The 24,234-nt window shown below is 41.2% G+C and overlaps 1 protein-coding gene and 1 pseudogene across 1 annotated transcript in view; both read left to right on the forward strand.

Annotated features, from left to right (window-relative positions):
* LOC129237721 (lachesin) overlaps positions 1–24,234 on the forward strand; it is a 264,086-nt gene that overhangs the window by 131,463 nt on the left and 108,389 nt on the right. The window lies entirely within an intron of this gene.
* Positions 4,755–4,871, forward strand: LOC129236620 (U5 spliceosomal RNA; annotated as a pseudogene).

A 24,234-nucleotide genomic window follows, 5' to 3' on the forward strand; every position in this document is an offset into this window, starting at 1 on the left:
CTAGGCTGGAGAATTTCTTCAAGTCATACCCAAAGGGCACGCTAAGGAATCTCAAGCACCTAGCCACCTAGCCGCCAGAGCCGGACATTTTCACCGTCTCTTTCTCTGCAGGATCCCCACAGCTTCTGCATTAGGGGTTGTACAGAATTCCAAGCCTCTCCGCATGAGTACTGATCACCCAGTGACCTGTGAACACCGCAATGAGTTTGGAAATTGAATGACGGGGGACTCCCATCACCTTAAGCGTTCTGTTTCCGTCGTTTTCGAAATAGCACACGATGAGACAGACCTCCATTTGTCTTGCGCTTTTTTAGAAAGAAATTGTGCAGTTTTGCTTTAACAACGGACAAACGGACACCGACGTCTGAGAGGGGGAGAGCTGAAACCGGTTCTGTGGCCCCTTTCTGACAAGTTCGTCGGCAATTTCATTTCCCTTTATATTCCTGTGCCCAGGAACCCAGATAAGGGAAATGTTTCCTGCACGTTCGAGACATTGGAGTTCCTCATTACAAGAGTTCACCAGAAGAGAGCTGCAATATGGCTACCATAGGGCCTTGATCGCAGCATGGCTATCGGAAAAAAATTAATGTCTCCTTCCCAACAGCGATTCAGAAGCATTTTTCATGCCTGCAGAATCGCAAAGCCCTCTGCTTGAACAACGCTGCTTGTTTCCGGCAGTTTAAAGGAGACCCAAAATGCTGGCTGATTTAGAGAAAAAGCCCAGCTCTCACTCCAGATTCCATCTTGGATCCGTCAGTGAAGACAGAGGTACCTATATCCGTGCCGACTCTCCCCTCCTTCCAGTCTTGCCTGCTCGGAAAGATAGCCCTAGCACAACCCTCAAATCCTAGTTTACGGATGGAGAGATCAGTGCGAAAAGCAGAGAAGGAAGGCGAGATCTGATTCAAGATGCTACTATATCCTACAGGAAATTGTCTCCAGAGGCTAAGCAATAACCTAACATACAGTGAATCAAAAATAAACTGGGACAATTGTTTGTTCTGAATGCAATTCTTTATAACTCGAGAACAGTTTAATCAATTTTCAAAAAGCAAAAGCCGATTTTAAGTATTTAATGCAGTATTTTTTAATATAATTTGGAAGTTTTTGAGTCAACAAAACAATATCTTAAGTTTACAACCCAAACATAAAGTGGGATAGTAATGAAAATATAGAATTAAAGGAAAAAACAAACAAAAACTGAACAGATCCCAGCAGACAGACCAGACCAACTCACGCGATGGGTTGAATACTATGAATAACACCTAAATCTTCTCTCAACCTAAACCCTGCACCCGATCAAAAACCTACCATAAGGTTCCACGTATATCACGCGTTAAGCCAGAAGTGCCAACCCATCGGGAAATCCAAGCAGCAATCGTAGCAATGAAACCTAACAAGGCTCCCGGCATAGGCCAGATAACATCAGTAATGCTGACAGCAAACCCGGAACTTTCAGCAGAAGTGCTATATAGGTTGTTCGTGAAAAACTGGAATAACGCATCATTTCGAAAAGATTAGATGCAAGGTATCATAGTTAAAGTTGCAAAGAAAGTAGATTTGACTTTGTGTAATAACTGCAGAGTTATAAAGTTTATATGTGTTACGCTTAAGTGCTGTGTAAAGACAAAATAAAAGATAAAATCGAAGCTACTTTAAGACGCCAGCAAGCAGGCTTTCGCAGTCAGAAATTATGCATCGATCATATAGCTACTCTGCGCATCATCATCGAGCAAATCAACGAGATATACTTAGTCTTCGTTGATTATGAAAAAGCTTTTGATCGAACTAAAACCTTACAACGAAAAGGAGTTTCTGACAATATTGTCGCCTTAATAAAGGCGCAATACAAAGCCTTCGAGTGCCGAATCTATCATGATGGAATCTTATCGGATGCTATCCAAACCGACGCTGGCGTAAGACAGGGCTGCATTCTGTCGCCGCTTCTTTCCCTTGTTGTCATCGATGAGCTTCTAACTATCAATAAATCGACAATGCAGGGAAAAAAAGGAATGCTATGGCAACCGATTTCAATGGAACATCTCGAAGACCTAGATTTTGCTGATTACATCGTTCTATTCTCTCAACCCAAATCGGATATGCAAAGCAAGCTGAATGATCTCGTAAAACACTCTAGTGCCGCTGGACTTAAAATCAATGCAAAGAAAACCCAACATTTCGCAAAACACACGAATGCATTCTACAATGTCGGAGAGGAAAATATTGAAAATGTAAACGTTTTTCAATACCTTGGAAGCCAATTCACTTCGGAAAACGGATGCGAAAAGGATGTATCTACAAGGTTGCAAAAAGCAAGATGTGCATTTGCAAATCTTCATGCGGTGTAGCAGTCCAAGCAAATGCAAATTACAACAAAAATACGGATTTTGAACTCAAATGTTAAATCAGGTCTGCTCTATGCCTGTGAAACATGGTGCCTATCTGCAGGAATTGTACAGAAGATTCAAGTGTTCGTATCTGGTGGCCAGACAACTGGGTATCTAACATGGAATTGCATCGACGATGCCATTAAAAATCAATGGCAACTAAAATAAGAGAACTTAAATAGAGATGGCTTGGCCATACCCTACGGAAAGGGGGCACTGAAATCAGCAGGCAAACGCTTAGGTGCTTAGCGACGCTGCATCGAAGTGGAATACAAAGCCGTAGACAAAGCAATGACCTGGCAGCAAGTGAAAAATATATTCGGGAATCACACAAAATGGAAAAATTTTACTTTGGCCCTCTGCTCCGCAACGGAGACGAATGAATAATGATGATGCCTGCTTGTAAATGCCGTTGCTCGGACTCTACTGGAGTTTTGGTGACAGCTCTTAAAATATTTTGTAATATCTCTGTAATGGCTGATTTTAATTAATTTTTGCCACTAATCTGCTGCTTGCACCATAATCTTTCAATTTTGGGCCACAAGCTCACAATGGGATTGAGGTCTGGGTTTTGGGAAGGATGGGGCCATAGTTTTTTTTGCAACCATTTTATTTTAGTTTAAAGCAACCATTCGCTGACAATCAGCGCAGCATGCTTTGGCTCGTTGTCGGTAATTGAAATTTTTCGAAAGTTTTGGCAATATTATTCCTTCAAGATTTCTAGATAATTTATTTTAGCGATCGTACCTTCAATAAAACAAAACCAACTCACTCAGTTAGCCGTCATTGCTCCCCAAATCATGACAAGCCCGCCACCATGCGTCACAGTACCAACCACATTAGACGGATTGAGCGCTGCATCTTCGCTTCTCCAGAAAAAACTACGGGCATTGGCCCCAAATAGGTTAAATTTCGGCTCGTCTGAGAAAATAACATTGCTGTGAAGTGCATTCCACAGCAAAATTCATTCCTTTACTCACATTAATCCTTGGAAGAAGGAGCTCTTTTTCTAGACGGGTGCGTTATGCAGAAGATTTTTGATAGTGATTGGGTGTACGTACACAATTTACGAATTTTTAAATAATTTGCTAATATTGACTGCAGAAATTTTCAGGTTTTCGCTTAGTGAATGTATAATCCTTTCTTTGGTCACATTTGAGTTAATTTTGGAAATTCTTGCAGTACGACTTTCCTAAAGAAATAAATGGTTTTCATTATATTTTTTCAATATACCAGGTGAAGTCCAAAATAAACAAGACTGGCGTCATAAAAATGTTTTTGATGGCACCATATTTTTAATGAGTTAGTGCGTTAGATGTTACATTCATCCCCAGCTTGCACTGAAAGCTTGGTGACATTCGGTTCAGTGGAAACAAAGTTATTACATCGAAGGTGTCAGTATGTTTGTGTCATCGGTACCAAAATGAGTTTCGAACAAAGAGCTAATATGAAATTTTGTTTTAAAATCGGTGAAACGTTAACCAAAGCATTTGAATTGATGAATAAAATTTATGGCGATGATTGTCTATCTCGTTCCACACTTCATGAGTGGTTTTCACGTTTCCGAGATCGTTGTGAGGACAGAAATGGTAAATGACAATAGGCATACGGGCTGCCCAAAATCAGTAGTCACCGAAAACTTTATCGAAATTGTTCGTAAATTTATCAAAAATTAACCGAAATCATCGTTAAAACTCATGGACTCGGAGTTGAATATCTTCAAAAGATCGATTTATCGCATTTGAACTGATATTTTGGGCTCACGAAAGGTCTGTGCACGTTTCATTCCGCACAAGTTAACTGAGGACCAAAAACTGCTCAGAATTCAACATTCGAAAGATCTCATCAAAGAGGCGAAAAAAGACGAAAACTTCCTTTACAACATTGTAACGGGTGATGAAACGAGGTGTTTCCAACATAGGTAGACCTCAAACTTAGCCTCAAAATCCAAAAGGGTAGGCCCCAGACGTGCGACCATGCAAAAAATCGCGTTTGGAGAAGTCAAAAATCAAGTCGATGCTAATTTTTTTAACGATTTCAAGGGAATTGTTCACAAGTAGTTCGTGCTAACGGGCCAAACCGTCAATTCAATTTTCTATCTTGGCGGATTGAAGCATTTGTTGCATAGTATTCGTCGAATTCGCCCTGAATACAGTGAAGAAGAAAGCTGACGCTTATTGCATGATGATGCACCATCTCATCGATCCACTCTTGTGACGGATTTTTTGACTAGAAATCGCATTTTAACCATCAATCACTCACGGTTATCGCCTGATGTGGCTCCCTGTGACTTCTACCTATTCGGAAAATTGTATTTGGCCATGAAAAGAAAACGTTTTGAGTCCATAGAGGCCATCCAAAAGGCTTGTACCTTGACTTCTCTTCAGTTGTCGAATAAATCTTTCGCCTTTTATTAAAGATTTCCATGGAGAGGAGTAATTAATGGGTGTTTCAATAACCTGAAACACTCTTTCGAAAAGCTTTTGGATTGCGCAAAACAATGTATCGAGACCAGAATTTTGGGGGGATATTTTCAATAAATAAACACGAAGAAACTGATTTTTGACGCAAAAACTGATTTCGGGCAACCTTAGGGAATTCATCGGTGTGAGCGAACAGTGACCACAAGAAAGTTCGTTGTACCACCTTTGTACGGTGCTAAAGGATGCTGCTTGCTCACCGTATGATTATTTTACTTCATCGATGCATTCTTGTTTGGTTAGAACACGTCTAAAATCGTGAGGTATAATCTCACGAAAATATTCACTATTTAATCGCATTTTTTTGGTTTTATTATTTAATTTCTAAAGCCACCGTAAGTAATACTAATATGCCTCAGACCACACGAAACGTTCTCAGTGTGTTTATAGTAAAATATGTCTAACTTTCTAAGGGAAACATGAATGGCGCCCGGCAACACTAGAAGTGCCTAAGGTCAGAAATAAAAATATCAACCCTCGTATGTAAATAAATAACTTTTGTTTGCATCTCGTTGATCAGGAGATCACGAGTCGAGTGTCAAAAGCACTTGAAGGTGTCGTCTGCGCACCCAGCTACACATAAATGCATCGAGTGTGACAAGCATGACTGCCTACCAACAACAACGTATCCACTTAACAAGAAATGTCACTCAGTTAAAGTGTCGGCAATATGGGAAAGTGCTATTAAATATTGTAGCAATTAACGGCTTTGATTCACAGCCCAACTCACGAATATGTTGCAAGCACGCAAACATATATACACTAACAAATTATTAACTCTACGTTTGGCATATGTTTCAGGCACACACACAGGCGCATTCGAAGCTGGCTGAGCTCAAAAACCATTTTTGCCTTCTTTACATTCTAATGAAAAAATAAAATAAAAATAATAATGAGAAGTTCGAAGAGCACATGAAAATTCTTGAATACGACTCATTGAGAATATATATATTGTATATCCCTTTTAAAGCAACAAAACACAAAGGATAGGCAGACTCAGCTGCCAAATAGAGGCATAAAGTTGGTAAAAAATATATCATATTTTTCCTTTGTTACAAAAGTTGGCTTTGACTTTTGCTAAATAGTTGAATAGTTAAGTTGAAGTATTGCCTTATTTGCATATCCGAAAGCAATTAATTTTCTTAGGAATAATTTTACTTACTGTACATACATATAAATACATACATACATACACACACATACATATATGTATTCGTATCTCTGATGGACCTATTTCACATTTTCCGACACATGCAAAAAACCACCTCGTCATTCGCTCAATGAGATGGTACAGATAATTTGAATGCATATCTTAAGTAAGTTTGAGGTTCACTGAAGCAGCAGAATTTTCCTGCACCCACGCTGATATACTTTGTATATATACATATATTTAGATACTTACACACTTACACTGCGGTAAACTAACTCTGAAATCTCGACAGTCTAAAAAGGCACTCAACAATTTGTGGATCAGTGTATAAATCTTGTAAAAGTTTCAACACCAATACACACGCACATCACAACCTTATATGAGCATACATAAATACCGCACACACAAATGGAAATTGAGGTGGCAGCTTTAAATGGTTGCCACCAAACCAAAGTTACCAGGGGCAGCAATGATGTTGGGCATGAGTCGAAAGCCAGCGAGAGAGCGTTCGAAGTTTGCATGAAGCCGTAGTGGTTATAACGACTGGAGTATATGATTTTTTATTAGTGTATCTAATAAAATAGCATATACAGGGTGTCCGATAGCAGAATTAATTGTTAAATTTAAAGTTTTTCCCTAACTGCTGAGCGTATGAGCGGTGCCCTCCCCGCGTTAACTTCGGCATTCGTGCGATTGTTTTACTCACTATGCCACAATGGAATGATGAAAAACGCGGGTTAGTTTTTTTTTTTTCCTTATTCATTCCTCTCGGGAGCAGAGGGCCTCGACAAGCCTCAGTTTTGCGTTGGTTACTTTAATCTGTTTCTTGTTTTTTTAATTTTTAAATTTTTTTTCTGACAGGCTAGGTGATTAGCTTGCCGCTACCAGTCCTAAGTTGTGGGAACGCCCACCTATCGTTGCTTAGGAACAACGTCTTCTAACTGTTTAGAGCGCCATCTGTGTTTCACATTTTTCTGGCAGAAGGATAGCACATATGGTTGAGGACTTCGCTAAATTTGGTGTGTCTGCGCTATTACCGCGATTGCCCACTTCCTCTTGCTGGCGCCACTGATGCAATGTGTAACTGTGTGTTTTCTTGGTTTTTTTGCTTGTTTTAGCAGCACCAATGCAAAGAATGCGCAGACTATTGTGCGGAAATAAGGATGGAAAGATAAGTTTCTGGGGATGAGGAATGGAATTGGACGAATTTTTTTTAGAAACTGGGAAAGTAGGTATACAGAGTTGCCCATATTCGACGGACCCATGTGGTTTTTTTTATCAAAGAAAAACACAATTTTTTTGATGTTGCCGATAATAATCATTTTATATGGTTGAAGTAGATTTGTTGACATCACTTTTTGAATATGATATCTCTTAAATGGCCGCCTTGAGCCTCTTCGGCGTATTGTGCCCGTTTTGCAGCATTTTCCATAGTTTTAGCTAACATTTCGGCTGGAATAGCGGCTATTTCCTCACGGATGTTGTTCTTGAGCTCTTCTATGGTCTTTGGCTTCTTAATATAAACCTTTGATTTTAAATATCCCCACAAGAAGAAGTCAGGTGGCGTTAAATCGGGCGAACGCGGTGGCCACTCAAATCGCCATTTTTCGACATCAAACGACGAGGAAACAATTTCTTCAAAAAATCGATTGTGGTGGGAGCTGTGTGTGGTGGAGCGCCGTCTTGTTGAAAACAGAACTGCCTCATACGCTCTCGACGCATCAAGAAAAGTGGTTATCATGGCGCGATAATGCTCCTGATTGACGGTAACAGCTTGGCCATCTTCATTTTCGAAAAAAAACGGCCCAGTAATCGTTTTCGCACTAACGGCGCACCAAACAGTGACTTTTTCGTCGTAAAGAGGTACCTCTTGAACTTCGTGAGGATTTTCAGTGGCGTAAATACGACAATTTTGCTTGTTTACCGTCCCATTCAATAAGAAATGAGCCTCATCGGACATGATGATTTTGTTCTTCTTCTCTTGACTTCTTTTGTTGAATGTAAATTTCAACAATTTGGGAGCGCTTGCGTGGCGTGTACTGTTCCATGGTAAAAATCTACTTGGACTGACGCTTCTAACGGGGTATGTCATTGATCTCTGACATCTCTGTCAAAAGATACAGGGTTGGCAGATGGGTCCGTCGAATATGGGCAACTCTGTATTTGGAAAAGTGGGAGGGCCGTGCTTTATATGGGATTCGAACCCACAACTCCTGGGATGGCATTCTAGTGCACTTACGCTAGACTACCGAGGTCGCGGGTTAGTAATGGAAGCGTTTTTCTAGCCAATGATTTGTGTGCAAGTTTTCGTCATAGATTTTGTTAGCACTAAAACCCAAAGTGAAGGTTTGACCCACTCAAGGAAGTGCATATTCCGGGCTACAAGTTCTATAGCAAAAACTCCTCATTAACAGCCAGCTACAAAGTGACCGTTTGGTCTCCATTTTCAAGCAGTGAAATAATTGGACCATATTTTTTTTGGATAATCGTCGAGTCCAAGTAATATCTGCAGATGGTGCCTCTTATCGTTGCTTCCCTGTTTGTATACCGCATCTGTCTAGTTCGCAAGTGTCAAAAGAGACAGAACTTTTATTCCGCAATAACATAATTAACGCAACTCTATTCTATGGAATCGGAAATTGCAAGAATCACTTATACAAGATGGCGCAAAATTAATCATCAAATTTTGTTTTTGAATAACTTTTTTGCTAATGATTTTGAGTGGGGGAAATCCATAGTTTGACTTTTACGCGCGCCATTGCTTCTTTGTCTGTGTACTGCGGCTGTCTAGTTCACAAGTGTCAAATATGATGAACGTAAAATGTCTTATAAATTCTCTAATAGGGCGACACTTCTCTCCGCCGGCAAGTGAACAGAGGCACTCCGCAAGGCGGTGTTCTGTCACCACTACTCTGGATTGCCGTACTTTACGGTCTGCTGGAGGAGCTGGAAAGAAGGAGCTCGTCTTCCAATAGCGGGCGCTCCATTGGTGCTCTCTGACAAGGTGAAGTAACTGGGACTTATCCTTGACAGAGGTCTTACGTGGAAGCCAAAGAGTGAGGAGAGAATTAGGAAGGCAACAGTTGCCTTGAGTGGTTGCAGGGGTGCTATCGACAAAAAATGGGACCTCTCGCCTAAAGTCACTTTTTGGCTTTATAACACGATTATAAAACCAATCTTGCTATACGGAGTTCTTGTCTGGTGGAACTCGAAAGGATGGTATCAGTTAAGAAGTTGGAGAGGGAATAAAGGTCTGCCCACACTGGAATCAGTGGTGGCATGCTGAATGCTGCACAGGTGGACATTGTAGGGAAATTTACCGCTGCACGCGCCGCAATCAGACTAAGGTGTTCGGGCCATAGGCTAGACTTAAGTTACGGACACTTTAGCATTCTTAAAAACTTTGAGTTCATCCCTATGGTGCTGGACCACTGTACACCCACGCTAGGTCTGAGTGGACCTTTTTCTACTCATATTCCCTCAAGGCATGAGTGAGCGGGGTGCAACATTTGGCGGCAAGACATGGCAAACATGTTCACGGATGGCTCGAAGTTGGACGGGAGGGTTGGAGGGGGAGAATTCTGTAAGGAGCCTCCCATCAAACTTAAATTTAGGCTTCCGGACCACTGTAGGGTTTTCCAAGCGGAGGTATCCGCACTTAAAGAAGCAACCAATTCAGCTTACCTCGGTAATTACCGCTAAGGAAGTAAATATTTACTCCGATAGCCCAGCGGCAATTAGGGCCTTGGGCTCGTTGTTTATGCGTTCGAGATTGGTCGAGAAATGTCTGGGCTCTCTCTGGATTGCATCCGAATACTTCGGCATTAGGCTCATTTGGGTTCCCGGTCACAGCGGCATAGAGGGTAACTGCTGGGCTGATGAGCTGGAACTTTGGAGACGATTTCGCCGCGAAATGAGAGGATTGCGGCTCCCTTCAGAACCTGTGGTCTGCTCCTGGAAAGATGGACCTCGAGTTAACTCAGCGAGCGCTGGGCTAGTACACAAACGTACAACGTCGCGAGATCCTTCTAGCCATGGGTAGATCGGGACCGCTCGAGGGAACTCCTGAGGCTAACAAAGCCCCAGCTCTCGAATTTGGTGGGTATCCTTACCGGACATTGTCCATTAGGTGTCCATACGGTGAAACTTGGGATTGCCTTAAGTCCGTTCCGCAGAAGCTGTCTTGTGGACGAGGTGGAATCATCTGAACACCTTCTTCTCAGCTGCTCTGCTCTTGTCTGGCAAAGATTTAGAAATTTGGGATCTCAGTTTTTTGCTACACCTGTGGATATAGCGAGTATAAATATCACAAATTTGGTGAAGTTCATCAGTAGCTTGTTTCAGCTATGGTAATTACGAACGCAAATCAGCTACCGTCGGCGTCGTCGTAATGCATGGTCATCATCGTCTCTAATCCCAAGGCTCCTTCTTCCTTCCCTTCTCCTTTCTTTTCTCCCCTGTATGGCATCACAATGGACGAATTTTCAATATTTGTCCAAGTGTGCCCTAAACTAGGGCAGCCATTTAACCTAACCTAATGGGATGATTAAAGTTATGCCTTATAAACCTTAATATCGAAAGCTATTTTTTTTCTCTTATCTGTCTAAGTGTTTGAAAATAGTGCTTTCACTTTATAGATTTGCCACAAGAAACACTTGGAGATAAATTTGAAATATATTTATTCAGGTTTTCAGGTTTCATGTCTTCAGGTTTTGGTTCGTTGACTTACTATATAAGCTGAATTCGAATCAGTCTGCGTGTACCACTACATGTAGTAGTCTTCATATACATATGTATGTATGTATGCGTACAAATATACGCCTGAGCTCATGTTTTTTTTCCTTTAATTTCACCAAAGAGTCTTAATCAGCTTTAAAAAAACCTACTTTCACTTTGCGCTTTGTATTTTTCTTTTCATGTTTTCATACTACAGCCTCCTTCATTCGGCAATTACCCCCACACTAAATGTCGTTTTTTTTTCAAGCCTTGACCTTACACTTTGTTCTTTTTTTTCATTCGCTCCGAATGCGTTCCACTTTTCTTTACTTTGTACTCAGTACCGATATTTAAGTTGTGTGGGTGTATATGTTTATGTTTGTATGTGAGTATTTGTTTGCTGATTACCTTTCGCTCCAGGAAATCTTGAAGTCACCTGCTTAGTTTATTTTGCAGTGCAACAAAAGCCCTTAGAAGCAATTTACGTGTTGACCAGAATAGGACTTAATTTCGTAAATTTATTTTCGTATTTGTGTAGGACTCTGCGTAACTCAGTTTATTGAGGTGATTAATATTGAGTTGATACAAAGCAGACATCAAAATCCGACTTGTCATTGCACTATTTATTACAACTCGAAATGAAGTTTTCCTGCTTTCCAAGGGAACGCATTTTTCAACAGATTACGGAAAACCACCGCGGGCATCACTGGCATTCTTTGTATTAAGTCGGTGTAATAGGTCCATCCGTTTGTAGATGAATCCTGGTGATCCTAAGTCCTGATGACTTAGTATACCACAAACTAGGGAAGCAGCTCGGCCAATCTACCATAATTGTCGAATCTGACTGTCGAAAGATGACTGGGTGGTGTTAGCCGCTTCGTGCTATTGATAAAGGGCATCAGGTTTTTAATATGAATGCCTGTTATATCAGCAGGCGTAGTAAAGACATGAGAGCCAAGATACTTAAAACTTAGCCACGCGAATGCCGGGCACCTAAAGAAGAGGTGCTGAGATGATACCTCCTCATCCTCCGTACAACTAACGCAAAAAGGCCTCGAAGGAATGCCACAGGATATATACTTTGCGGCCAATGTCCTCTAAGAGCACTCATGAAATTCGAGTGCTGAGATTTTGTTAATCTCAGGAGATCACTCGAGCGCCTCCGATCCACTCGTGGCTGGAAAGATTTAGCCACTTTAAAAGTTTGGGACGCAGCGCTCGCTGAGTTGAAGCGAAACCCACCATTCTAGGAGCAGATAACAGGTAGTCAGCGGGATGCCAATCCTCTCATTTCGCGGGGTAATTATATCACTGGTCCCGTGTCTAGTCAGCTCATCCGCCTCGCAGTTTCCAGTAATGCCACACCAGCTACGCAAATGAACCGAAGAATTCGAATATCGAAGAATTCGGATGCGCACGAAAGTCAAGTCAGGCATACCCCAACCAGTTTTGAATGCAACATTATCGAACCCAGAGCCCTGATTGCCGCTTGGCTGTCGGAGTAAATTGTAATCTGCGCGGCAGTTATTACTCAAGTAAGCAGCCAATCCGCCGCTTCTTTAACTGCCCCTATCTCTGCAGTGGTCTAGGAACGCAAACTTGGGGCTGATGGGGAGCTCTTTGCGGAATACTTCTCCACCAACCCTTCCATCCAATTTCGAGGCATTCGTGAACAGATTCACCAGGCTCTGCCTCCAAATACTGCACACCGCCCATTCTTCGTTTGAAGGATTGTGCATGGAGAATATTCCGCTCGGACTAAGCAGGGGCGCGCATTGATCAGTCGCCAAAGGAAAGAACCCAAACTTCCTAAGAATACTTGGGTATCCGTAATTGTGGTCAAGCCTCTTAGTCTGATTGCGGCACTTGTAGCTGCAGCTTGGCCTGCAATGCCTACAGGTACCACATTTAGCATTACATTTAGCGCCAGAGTAGGAGTAGTTCGAAGCGCCCTACTGATTCCACTGCGGGCTGACGTTTAGATTGTCTCCAGCTTCTTCACCGATGCCATCTTTTTCAGTGAGTTCCATCAGACAACGACTGCATTTAACAGAATGGGCTTTATACTGGTAATATGGAACGAAAATAAAACTTTAGGGGAGAGGTTCCATCTTTTCCCAATAGAGTCCTGGCATCATACAAAGCCTTCCTTATCCTGACCCCAATGTTGGGCTTCCATGTTAGCTTACTATCATTATCATTAGCCGTAGGTACTTCACCTTGACAGAAAGCACCAACGGAGCTCCCCCATTGAGTGATGGACATTTTGTAATTCCTCGTGAATAGGACGAGCTCAGTCTTAAGAGAATTCGGCGATAGGCCACTATCCGCTGCCTATCTAATAACTACGTTCCGATATGCCTCCACGAAATCATACCGGGCATTAAAAAACTTTCCTCTAACAATTAGTGCTACATCATCCGCGTAGGCATCCACCCTGTATCTCACTCTCACCAGCTCCTTCAGCAAGTCATTGACAATGTCAACCCAAAGAAATAGTGAAAAAAACACCGTCTTGCGGAGTGCGCCTACCCACCTGTTATCAGAGAGGAGGGGCCCTACCACGACCATTCTGTAGATAAACCAGATAAAGTCGGCTCCGACCCTCCGTTTATGCAAAGATTTAGTAATTGCGTCACGGAGGACATTATTGAAATCCCGTTCATGTCGAGAAAGGTACCCATAGTGAACTACTTCTGCTGTAGGGAATCCTCTTTACCTTTAATAATTGTATGCTGGGCATATGTCTGTCTATCCCTGTATTGAATGGTGATTTTTCTTATTGAAAAAAAAATGTTTCTTTGTCATCCATTCGGCTTCTTCAAAGAAGCCTCTAATAAATGATCAATAATAATAAAGCATAACAGGCCGCACTAGTAATTTTTTCAAAAGCAAGATTGCGATTTTAGCACGTAATGTTTTGAACACGAAATACAACGCGTTTGGAAAAATGATTGCTTTAAAAAATTTCTTTGGAAATATTAAATTATTGTATATTTGTCAGTGTTTTCATTTTTAAAACTTTAAAAGCAAGTATTCGCCTCTTCGCCATCGACCTGCTAAATTTTTATAAAATTTGTCGTAAAATGAAAACCAAACACAAATTCTTAGCATCACTTAGCTCCATGCCCCATTCTCATAAATCCTTTTGCCAAACTCATTTTGAAATTCACAAATGAAAGCTTAGTTCGTAGCGCTGCACTGAAGGCTTTAAAATTTAGCCCAACGCTCTAGAGAAAACGAAAAATTATTTCACACCAAACCAATCCACAACCTGGGCATAAGTGTTCGAATATATGACATGTAAGTGTGGGATGTGTGTGTGTGTGAGTGTTTTCCCGTTGGTGTCCTGATTGAAGTTAAATGAAGTACGTGCTCAATGGAAAGTTCCATGAATGCACTGTACTTGTGTGCATGTGTGTGTGTGCGTGTGTAAGCAAGTGCACCGATATCCATGCCAATAGCGTGCAAACTACTCGCACACCTTTCGAGCGCACGCCACTGAACTGAACTCAACCGAACTTTACTTTTTACTTAAGCGCTCAGCTTACCAGAACGCTTCGCTGATACCCGGTGCTTACAAGTACGAGTACATACAACATACATAAATGCATCATTTCCCCCTCTTTCTTAATATTATATTTCTCATATTTCCTTCGCACTTCACACGCGCCGCTAGCCCACTTTCCGCTACTCAACACCTCATTTCCAATTTGTTGTCACAACTTTACGGAGAAGTAATACATATGCGTGCATATATACGTAAGAATGAGTGTATATGAACACACACACACACACACATTGCTGCGTACATATTCGCTCAAATTTTTCTATATCGACACCCAACAATAACTTTTTTCCCCATAGTACAACTTTTTTGTTTGTGGCATTTCGGGGTGGGTGAGTATGGGGAGTATGATACGAGTACTTATTAACCTAAAATCTCCCATCACCCTCCTTTGTACCGTTTATTTTTTGCTGATTAGTGCTGATTGGTGTTTTTCGCTTTGCTGCTCATCAATACTAATTTTCTAGCTCTACTCATTCCATTTTCGCTTTTCGTGTTCATCTTTAGTTTTTCATGTGAATCTGTTGCTCTGACTTTTTTCCTTCTTATTTTTGGTGTTGTTGGAGTTATGTTAGCTTCCAACTTTCCTACTCCTGTGTTATTATCATTTGTTGTAAAGAAAGTCTCATGAGCAATTCGCCACGTTTCACATACAAAAGACTGTTCGAAGCAAACGCACGTTCGCGCCAATAACAAATGCAAGAAAATTTCTACCCCGCTTACATTGAAGTTTTTGAGCGGTAATGATACATCTGCTAGTTGCTAGTGTTGAGTATTCAGTCACTAGTCGCCAGTCGCCAAACGCGGATCTGGCATTCCATGTCGTCAATGATAAAGACATTGATTTTGCAGTTGGAGCTGTGCCGAGTAGAGCTGTGAAATTATCGATACCTGTCACCAGCAATGGTTTTCGATAGTTGATGTGTCGCTACTATCCAATAATAGCACAATTAATATTTTGAATTTACATTCATAAATATTACAATTTTATATATTCGGTCAATCAAATTTGATTAATTTTTTTTTCTAAGGCAAATTAGCGCGGTTTTAGGCTTCAACCTTTAGCGAGAGTCATTCTCAGTAAAACCAGCCTTGCCGAAGAATCATTCAGATTAAACAGAAGTAGAGGAGTACATGTCCATACCAGGAGCTTCCCGATTAAAAAATTTTACCAAATAAAAAATAAAATAAATATAATGGGTGATGATGAAGATCTCAGTTCTATAATGTGGATATATGAAAGGTCATTTAAAGATCCTAGAAGACTACCGGCATACTCCTATTCTTTATTGGGTAGTTGCATTATCTCCCAAACGCATTCTCTTCAGGAACTTCCAAGTCCTCATTAAGAAACGTGCGGCCTGAAACAATTATTATATCACCTTCAAAACGGGATTCCAGATATTGTACACTGATGAATCGAAATTAGAAGCTGGTAGTGCAAGGGCGGTCCTAAATTCAAAAAATCGATTTCAATGGGTCTTCCAGGCAGAAGTGCCTGCCCTTGAGATATGTGTGAGTGAATGTCTCCGCAGAAAAATGAGAGGAATATACATTTGCATACTTTCAAATACGTCAGGCGGCTTTGCGAGCCTTTCTATCAACTGCAATTATATTACCTCAATGACCTGATACATGACTGCGTGAGCCTTCTCAATATGCTAGGGAGCTTCAACACATTATTTTAGGTTGGGTTCCTGGCCAAGAAGTGGGAAATGAAATAGCGGACCATCTAGCTAAGAGAAGGTCAAACAAGCGCCTAATTGGCACTGATCCTTTCTGTGGACTTACAAAGGGCCACATCAATGAACTTCTCACGAGGTTAGAGGAAAAGAAGCTCGTTGAACACTGGCGAAATTCTACTTTCACTTAGCAGAGTAGACTTAAAACTTTTAACCGGTTACTTTACAGGCCAATGTAGCCTGAGATACCAGTTAAACAAAATTGGTCTCTCTGAGACCATCATCTCTCGATTCCTTCAAATGGACACTGAAAATCCCTTGTAAATGTAGAGAGGACAGAAAATGACTACACCACCTTGGTGGTATTGCCGTGCCTAGAAAATGCTAAAAATTTTTAAGACGACTTAGACTATACTGCAAGGTACCTCAGCAAGCTTTGCACAATAGATCTCTTTTGGCCGCAGTGCGCAGTAGCCTAATAACAAAAATAATAATAATTGTGTTTGGCCTTTGTTTGAATCGTGGAAGTCGAGTGGTTTTCAAAAAAGGCCTTTCCCATCACGACAATGCACCAGCTCACACCTCAGCAGCTGTAGTCGCAAGATTAATGGAAAGAGGTTTCCAGCTTATTTCAAGATATAGTTGGCATTAGATTTCAAGGAAATTAATATTTTGGTACTTTTTATGGAAATTTTGCTCAAGAATTATTTCTGACATACTTCTCTGTCCACTGCAAGACTACTTGGCTTGAATCAAGGCTTTGAAACACTTTTCTCGTATATTGGGACGTATAGAATGAAAACGGTAAGTAGGTGGAAGTGGCAGTCGGTATTTAAACCAACTCACCTAGACCGTTACCGATTCATTGTTATACCACGGTAGTGGTTTACCTGCTACTCCTCGTGAAACCATTTTATTCTAAGTGCAGACTCATTGATCATCAGTATCATTCATGAACGATGAGCCCAAGTATCTGAACTTAGTGGAATGCCAGGCGGCACAGTGACAGAGGAGATATCTGACACACTCTTCCTCCTACTCATTCTTGCAGGTTCACCAACAGTCGAAAAGAGGTAGTTTTTATCTTTAAGTATGTGTACCTAGGAGACAGTGGCCTGTGATCAAAGCAACTAACATAGTGACTTTTTTTCTTCACCGCTAAGTTGCGCATTTGAGCGCCTGACGTCCCATTTTGGCCAAATTCTTTTTGTAGCATTACATGTCGGACTATCAACCCATCTCGTGTTGGCTAAACTGACAAAGCTAGTTGTACCATGCTGTTTGTGGGTTAAGAGGGGTATACCTACAATCTCCATATCAAGAGGGATGCGAATGGTAATACCCTCTCTCACTAATTTGACTGTCTTATAATCCGCTTGTATGTTACTATGCACCTCGCACCTCTATCAAATGGATGCGGAAATATTCCGCCATCTCGTTAAGAGACGTCCAGCATTTGTGAGCAATAGCGGAATGAGTGACGACTTCACCATGAGATTTAATTATGGCTTGGCTATCAGCATAAATGTTGATTTCTTTAAAGGTAGTCACATTAGTTTACATAACGAGACAGCCAACTCATTACTGGCTAGAGTTCCAGCCTGAAATACGCTACAGTGATTAGGAAGACGAACCAAAATTCTTACAGTAGGCACCAAAGCCAACTTTATCGTCAAGCTTTGAGCCTTCAGTTAAGGACCCTACACCACTTTTTCAACCCATTATTGTCAACCCTCTCACTTTTGGCTGTAGTTTTTGTATTAAATAATATATTAAAATAATTTTTCAACCAAGCTATAGTCAACAGGATTAGTTGGGCCCAGACCGAGTGTCCAACATTTAATCGTGCCATTGAGAAGTTGCGTCAAGCCGAGAGTATTACCTGCCTTTTGTTTACCAAAACGAAAAGAAAAACAAAGTATTCAAGGCATCAGTGGATGTGGTTCTAAGAGCGCCGCTGATTCCTATGAGGGCCATACATTGAACTTCCTGAAGCCTATTTCCATAATCGTAGTACTGTCGAGAGCCCTCCACCAGACTACAAACCCGTAGGTGTAGAGCATTACTTTGGGTTCAGATTTGTGCATGAACTTCAATTCCGCATTAAAATTGCATGAAATGTCGTTTTTATAAAATGAAATAAATTTGCTGAGTGAATAATAACTTTCGTCATCCAAGACTTATAATTTTTTGATGCAATTTCGAATAACCCATCGGATTAATTTGACTTATTTTCGGTCCTTTATTTGAAGTTTTCTTAACTTTTTTGCGAAAAACATTTTGATGATAATTCACTTCTGCCGCGACGTCGCTTTGTGTTATATCATCCTTATTGTTCAACTTATCCTTAAGGTTGGACATTCTCCGCTTAGTCATGATCAATGGAATACTTCCAATGTCGTTTTTGATGTTAAATAAAATCTTCATAATGTCGAAAATGTCGATGATGTATTATTCCGCTGGTATACTGCCGATTTGAGGTATGCCCAACAATTTTCGATGGGTTAAGGTCCGGTGAATTGCCAGCCCATGGCAAAACCATTATTTCCATTGAATTCAGACAATTCGTGCTCATCCTGGATGTGTGACATGGAGCTCCATCGTGCATAAAGGTGTATTCGTCTCTCGGACACTTCAAGGTTTCTAAATATGGCAGCAAAACGTGTTCCAGCACCTCCACGTACTGGACAGAGCGCATTGTTCCCTCAACAAAATCTAGGGAACCTGGTCCGTCTGGTCCTCGGAAGCACACAATCTTCAGAATATCGTTCTCCGGCTTTTCTGCGAACAAAATCTGCTGTTTTTGTGACCGCTTCCAATCGGCATTCATCGGTGAAGATGATCTGTAAGAAGAAAAACACACTCACAAAATGCTATTTGACAAAGGAAAAAAATGTTTTTTTTTTTTAACTTACTTTTTTCCAATTTTTCGTGTCGAAGCCTCTGTGAAGTTGGGCCCAAAGTTTCCGCCGATTTCGCATACACGGTGTCAGTTTTACCTTTTTTGCTGGTCGTCTGCAAGAAAGTGCATTTTCGTATAAGCGTCGTCGTAACGCTCTTTCGAAATATTTACTCCAGATTCCTGAACCTCTCTTAAAATCATCCGACTTGAAGCATTTCTGTGCCAGAGAACTGTTTGGACGATTTTGCGTTCTTGCTTGGTTGAGGTGATGCGTGCTCGGCGACAATTTTGGCGATTGTTTGAAGTTAGCGCTAAAACGTGGTTGGTATTTTTCCACTTTTTGGCAACATTTACCCCAGACGCCTTGGGTATTCCAACGGTTCTTGCTATGTCTGCATAGCTCATGTTCTTGGCTTTCAAAAGAACTGCAATTTCTTGCTTTTTTCCCGATGTCGACTCCGACTTTCGGCCCATTTTCTAAAAAAAACTGGTTAAATTCAAAAAAAGGATAATCCACGTGACAAATTCAAAAGATATGTATATTTTGTACTTACTGCTGCTATATTTTAAATATATGTATATTCACTATTCAATTCTTTCACTTTTCAGACGATCTGAATTAGTTTTTTTATGCTCTTCACACAAGATCGAATTAATTCGCACCGGCACTTGCACACTTAACTTTTCACTTATAAGCAAAAAAACTGATCTTTTTCTAATCATAGCAGGCCAATTAACGAGAAATTCTTAAAAACATCTAAAAACAGGTTAAAAACCCCTTAATACCCTTTTTTTATTTGGAAAAACCCAAATTAGATTGAAAATTTTACCTGATACTTGAAGTTTTCAGAAAAAATGCTACCGGTCATACTTCAATGGCCTGGTTAGGTTAGGTTAAATGGCTGCCCTAGCTAAGGGCTCACTTGGACAAATATTAAGAAATTCGTCCGTTGAGATGCCATACATGGGAGAGCAGAAAGGAGATGGGAAGGAAGAAGGAGCCTTGTGATTAGAGACGATGATGACCATAGATTTTACGTCGACGCCTACGGTGGCTGATTTGCGTTCGTAGTTAGCCGCAACAAGCTACTGATGAACTTCACCAAATTTATGATATTTACACCGGCTATATCCGCAGGCGTAGCGAAAATATGAGAGCCCAGATGTCTAAGTCTTTGCCAGACGAGAGCAGGGCAGCTGAGAAGAAGGTGTTGAGATGATTCTACCTAGTCTTCCAGACAGTTTCGGCAGAACGGACTTCAGGCAATCCTAAGTCTCACGGCGTGAACACCTAACGGACAATGTCCGGTAAGGATGCCCACCAAATTCGAGAGCTGGGGCGTTGTTAGCCTTAGGAGTTCCCTTGAGCGTCCCCGATCTACCCGTGGCCAGAAGGGCCTCGCGACCTTGCACGTTTACGCACTAGCCCAGCGCTCGCTGAGTTGACTCGAGGCCCATCTTTCCAGGAGCAGACCACAGGTTCTCAGGGGAACCCCAATTCTCTCATTTCGCGACGAAACCGTCTCCCAAGTTTCCTGTCTAGCCAGCTCATCAGCCCAGCAGTTTCCCTCTATGCCGCTGTGCCCGCGAACCCAAATGAGCCTGATGACGAAGTATTCGGATGCAATCGAGAGAGAAGCCAGACATTCCCCGACCAATCTCGAAAGCACAAACAGCGAGCACAAGACCCTAATTGCCGATTGGCTATCGGAGTAAATATTTACTTCCTTAACGGTAATTACCGAGGTAAGCAACCAATTCGCTGCTTCCTTAATTGCGGATACCTCCGCTTGGAAAACACTACAATGGTCCGGGAGCCTACAGTTAAGTTTGATGGAAGGCTCCTTACAGAATAATCCCCCACCAACCCTTCCGTCCAATTTCGAGCCATCCGTGGACATGTTTGCCATGCCTTGCCGCCAAATGTTGCACCCCGCTCACTCATCCCTTGAGGGAATGTGAGTAGAAAAAGGTTCGCTCGGACCTAGCGTGGGTGTACAGTGGTCCAGCACCATAGGGATGAACTTAAAGTTTTTAAGAATGCTAAAGTGTCCGTAACTTAAGTCTAGCCTATGGCCCGAACACCTTAATCTGATTGCGGCGCATGCAGCGGTAGTTTTTCCTACAATGTCCACGAATGCTGCATTCAGCATGCCACCACTGATTCCAATGTGGGCAGACCTTTTTACCCTCTCCAACTTCTTCACCGATACCACTTTTTCTAGCGAGTTCCAACAGACAAAGAATTGACCAGGTACTGTCATAGATTTAAACTAAATACATTAGTTGTTCAAATTCACTCTTATATTCTCTTTTGCGTGTTTGGCCGATCTCAGTAGTTCTTGTTGTTTTTATGAGAATCTTTTCGATGGCAGTAATACAGTCAGTGGTTTGAAGTTATCTGCCGAGGAACACCCAATATTAGAAAAAACGTTTCTAAGATTTTAGAGTTTTGTGCCCACAGCGAGTGCCGAACTTCTGCACCCCCCAATAGTCACACAGATACCCATTTGGCACGGCAGCCGTCATTAGCCTTCCCGCTAGAAAATCATTTAATCTCTGACTTCGGATGCATGCATTCAAATCGATGTGAATAGTGGTAAGGAAACTAAACGTATTTGCCGCAATGGTATCGATAATCAAAAATCCATCGATATACTATAAAATAACACCCACTATCGGCACTATCGGACATTGTTTAACAGCTCTAATGCCGCGTAGTAATACGTGTACTTGTGGCAGGAGGCATTGAAAAGCATTTTTGTGCAACATTGCTTATTCTGCTCAAAGTTCTAATTCACACACACACAAACATGCACACATCTCTGACTTTCTATCTAAAGAAACTTAGCAAAGAAGTGCCTGAAAATGCAAAGACTTCCGCCAAATGTGAAAAATTAGGCAAGTGTAGAAGATTGATTAGATAAAGGCAGAAATTGATGAATACGATTGTATGAAAAATTCAGCAGCCAACCGCGTGCCACAACCATATATTTAGATATGTACACACAGACTTGCCTATTACATGCCATTTGCAAGGAGTTGGGGAGGCCGGAAATCAATCTTGCCAACAAAGTTTAAGTGGCAGGTAACGCTTAAATGATTTTCTCTGGAAGTTGCTCAATCTTAGAAATTCTCAGCCAGCGCATTAATGAGGGCAGTTTATTGGCGATAGATTCAGTGTGAAAAGATTTTGTTGACTTAGCCATAAGTAGGGAATTAGGTGTATTGGATTTATGTATTATGATGTTGTACGGAGTCTTAGGCTGGCGAATTTACTTGAGAAGTCTTCGATGGCAAAAGAGCTGGAGTGCGAGTTGTCACAAATATTAGTATTGCAAAATATTTAACAACTTAGGCTTCATTTTCGCTCGCATTGCTCGGTGAACATTTAGTAATCATTTGATACTAAAGAGTTTTCCAATAAGAGGTGTTATTTTGATATTCAAAGAAAAATGCTATATTTTAATATTGGGTAGTCGAAAAAGTCTTTTCGTATTTCTAATCAAACTTCAACTCATTTTTTTTATATTTATAATGAACTTTATTAAACCAAATATGTACCATTTTGGTCGACCACCTTTTGCCATTTTTCTTCTTGAGACATTATTCCATCAGTGTAAAACTTTTGTAGTTTCTCGGCGAAAAACTGCGACAAGTAATTTTCACAGGCTTCTCTTGAAGCCAACTTTACTCCATTAAGGGAGTTCTGCATTGGCCGAAACAAATGGTAGTCCGATGGTGCAAGGTCAGCGCTATATGGTGGATGTATCAAAACTTCTCAGCCAAGCTCTCTCAGTTTTTGCCAATTCATCAAAGATGTGTGTGGCCTGGCGTTGGCCGATGGAAAACGACGCCCTTTCTGCTGATCAGTTCTGGCCGTTTTTTTCGATTGCTTGCTTCAATCTCATCAGTTGTTGACAGTAAAGTATAGAATCAATCGTTCGAGCAGGCTGGAGCAGCTCATAGTGGATGATTCCTTTTCAATCCCACCAAACACTCAGCATAACCTTTCGAGGCGCCAATCCTGGCTTTGCGACCATTTGTTGAGCTTCACCACCCTTGCACCATGATCTTTTTCGCACATTATTGTCGTATTTGATCCACTTTTCGTCTCCCGTTACCATTTGCTTCAGAAATGGTTCGATTTCATTTCGTTTCAGCAAAGAATCGCAGATGCTAATTCGGTCCATTAAATTTTTCACAGACAATTCATGTGGTACCCAAACATCGAGCTTCTTTTTGTAACCAGTCTTTTTTAAATGGTTCAAAACCGTTTGGTGATGAATGTTTAGTGCCTTGGCGATGTAATGGCAGCTTATGTGATGGTCCTGGTCAATCTTTTCCATAATTTCATCGAATTTTTCAACGATAGGTCGACCGGAGCGAGGTGCATCTTTCACATCGAAATTTCCAGAACGGAAGCGAGCGAACCATTGTTGTGCTACACGAACTGATACAGCATCGTCTCCGTAAACTTCACAAATTTTATTGGTGGCTTGCGTGGCATTCTTCCCTTTTTTATACAAAAATTTCAAAATATAGCGAATTTCTTCATTATTTTCACTCATTTTTGAACAGCTATAACTTTTTTTCAACTTCTCTGAATTTAATTTTTTTTTGGTTAAATGAAGCCTAAAATGTCACCTTTCTAACACCATATGATATGACACAATGTGATTGGTAGCACTGGAGATAGATGACTCCAACGGCATCTATTGACAAAAGACTTTTTCGACTACCCAATATAAATTGTCGAATGTTTATTTCATTTGTAAAGAGGTAGGTATGCCCATAGTAGTGGAAAATAACATCAGGCAAATCACCATCACGACCACGCTTACAGGAGAATATCCTTTTCCTGAAATTTTCCATCACCGAACTGCAAAGTGGCTGCCTCTGTCCTCGATAGCCTCACGAATTCCATCTTTGAGGTCTTGAATCTACCTTTGTTCGGAAGCTACCCAGAGGATACTTGGGCTAATCCCGGGAGTTGTAAGCTGCTTGAACCATATGCAGAAGAATCGTCCTGGCCACTCCCAAGTGAATGGCGATCAGTAACTTTCCCCACTTGCGTGTACTTCTACACATGGAACCATCCTCCTGGCTTCTGGATTACTGGTGAAGTTAAGCGCTGACTGATGCCAAGGTAGTGCTACAATTTTTCCGAAATTAGTCGGTAAAAGTCTGTCTTCCATTCGATTGCGATTGAGTAATTCCCTATTAAGTTAATTTGGGTATCAACTCGCAGAGACTTTCCCGCAAACAGCAAAGCTGTTGAACCTGCTAACTAAGACATCTTAAAGTCACTTACTTCGGCGTTCAATGGCCGCAAACTTGCAGTTTTCT

This window comes from Anastrepha obliqua, chromosome 1 (genome assembly GCF_027943255.1).
Source record: "Anastrepha obliqua isolate idAnaObli1 chromosome 1, idAnaObli1_1.0, whole genome shotgun sequence".
In the NCBI taxonomy this organism is placed as follows: Eukaryota; Metazoa; Arthropoda; class Insecta; order Diptera; family Tephritidae; genus Anastrepha; species Anastrepha obliqua.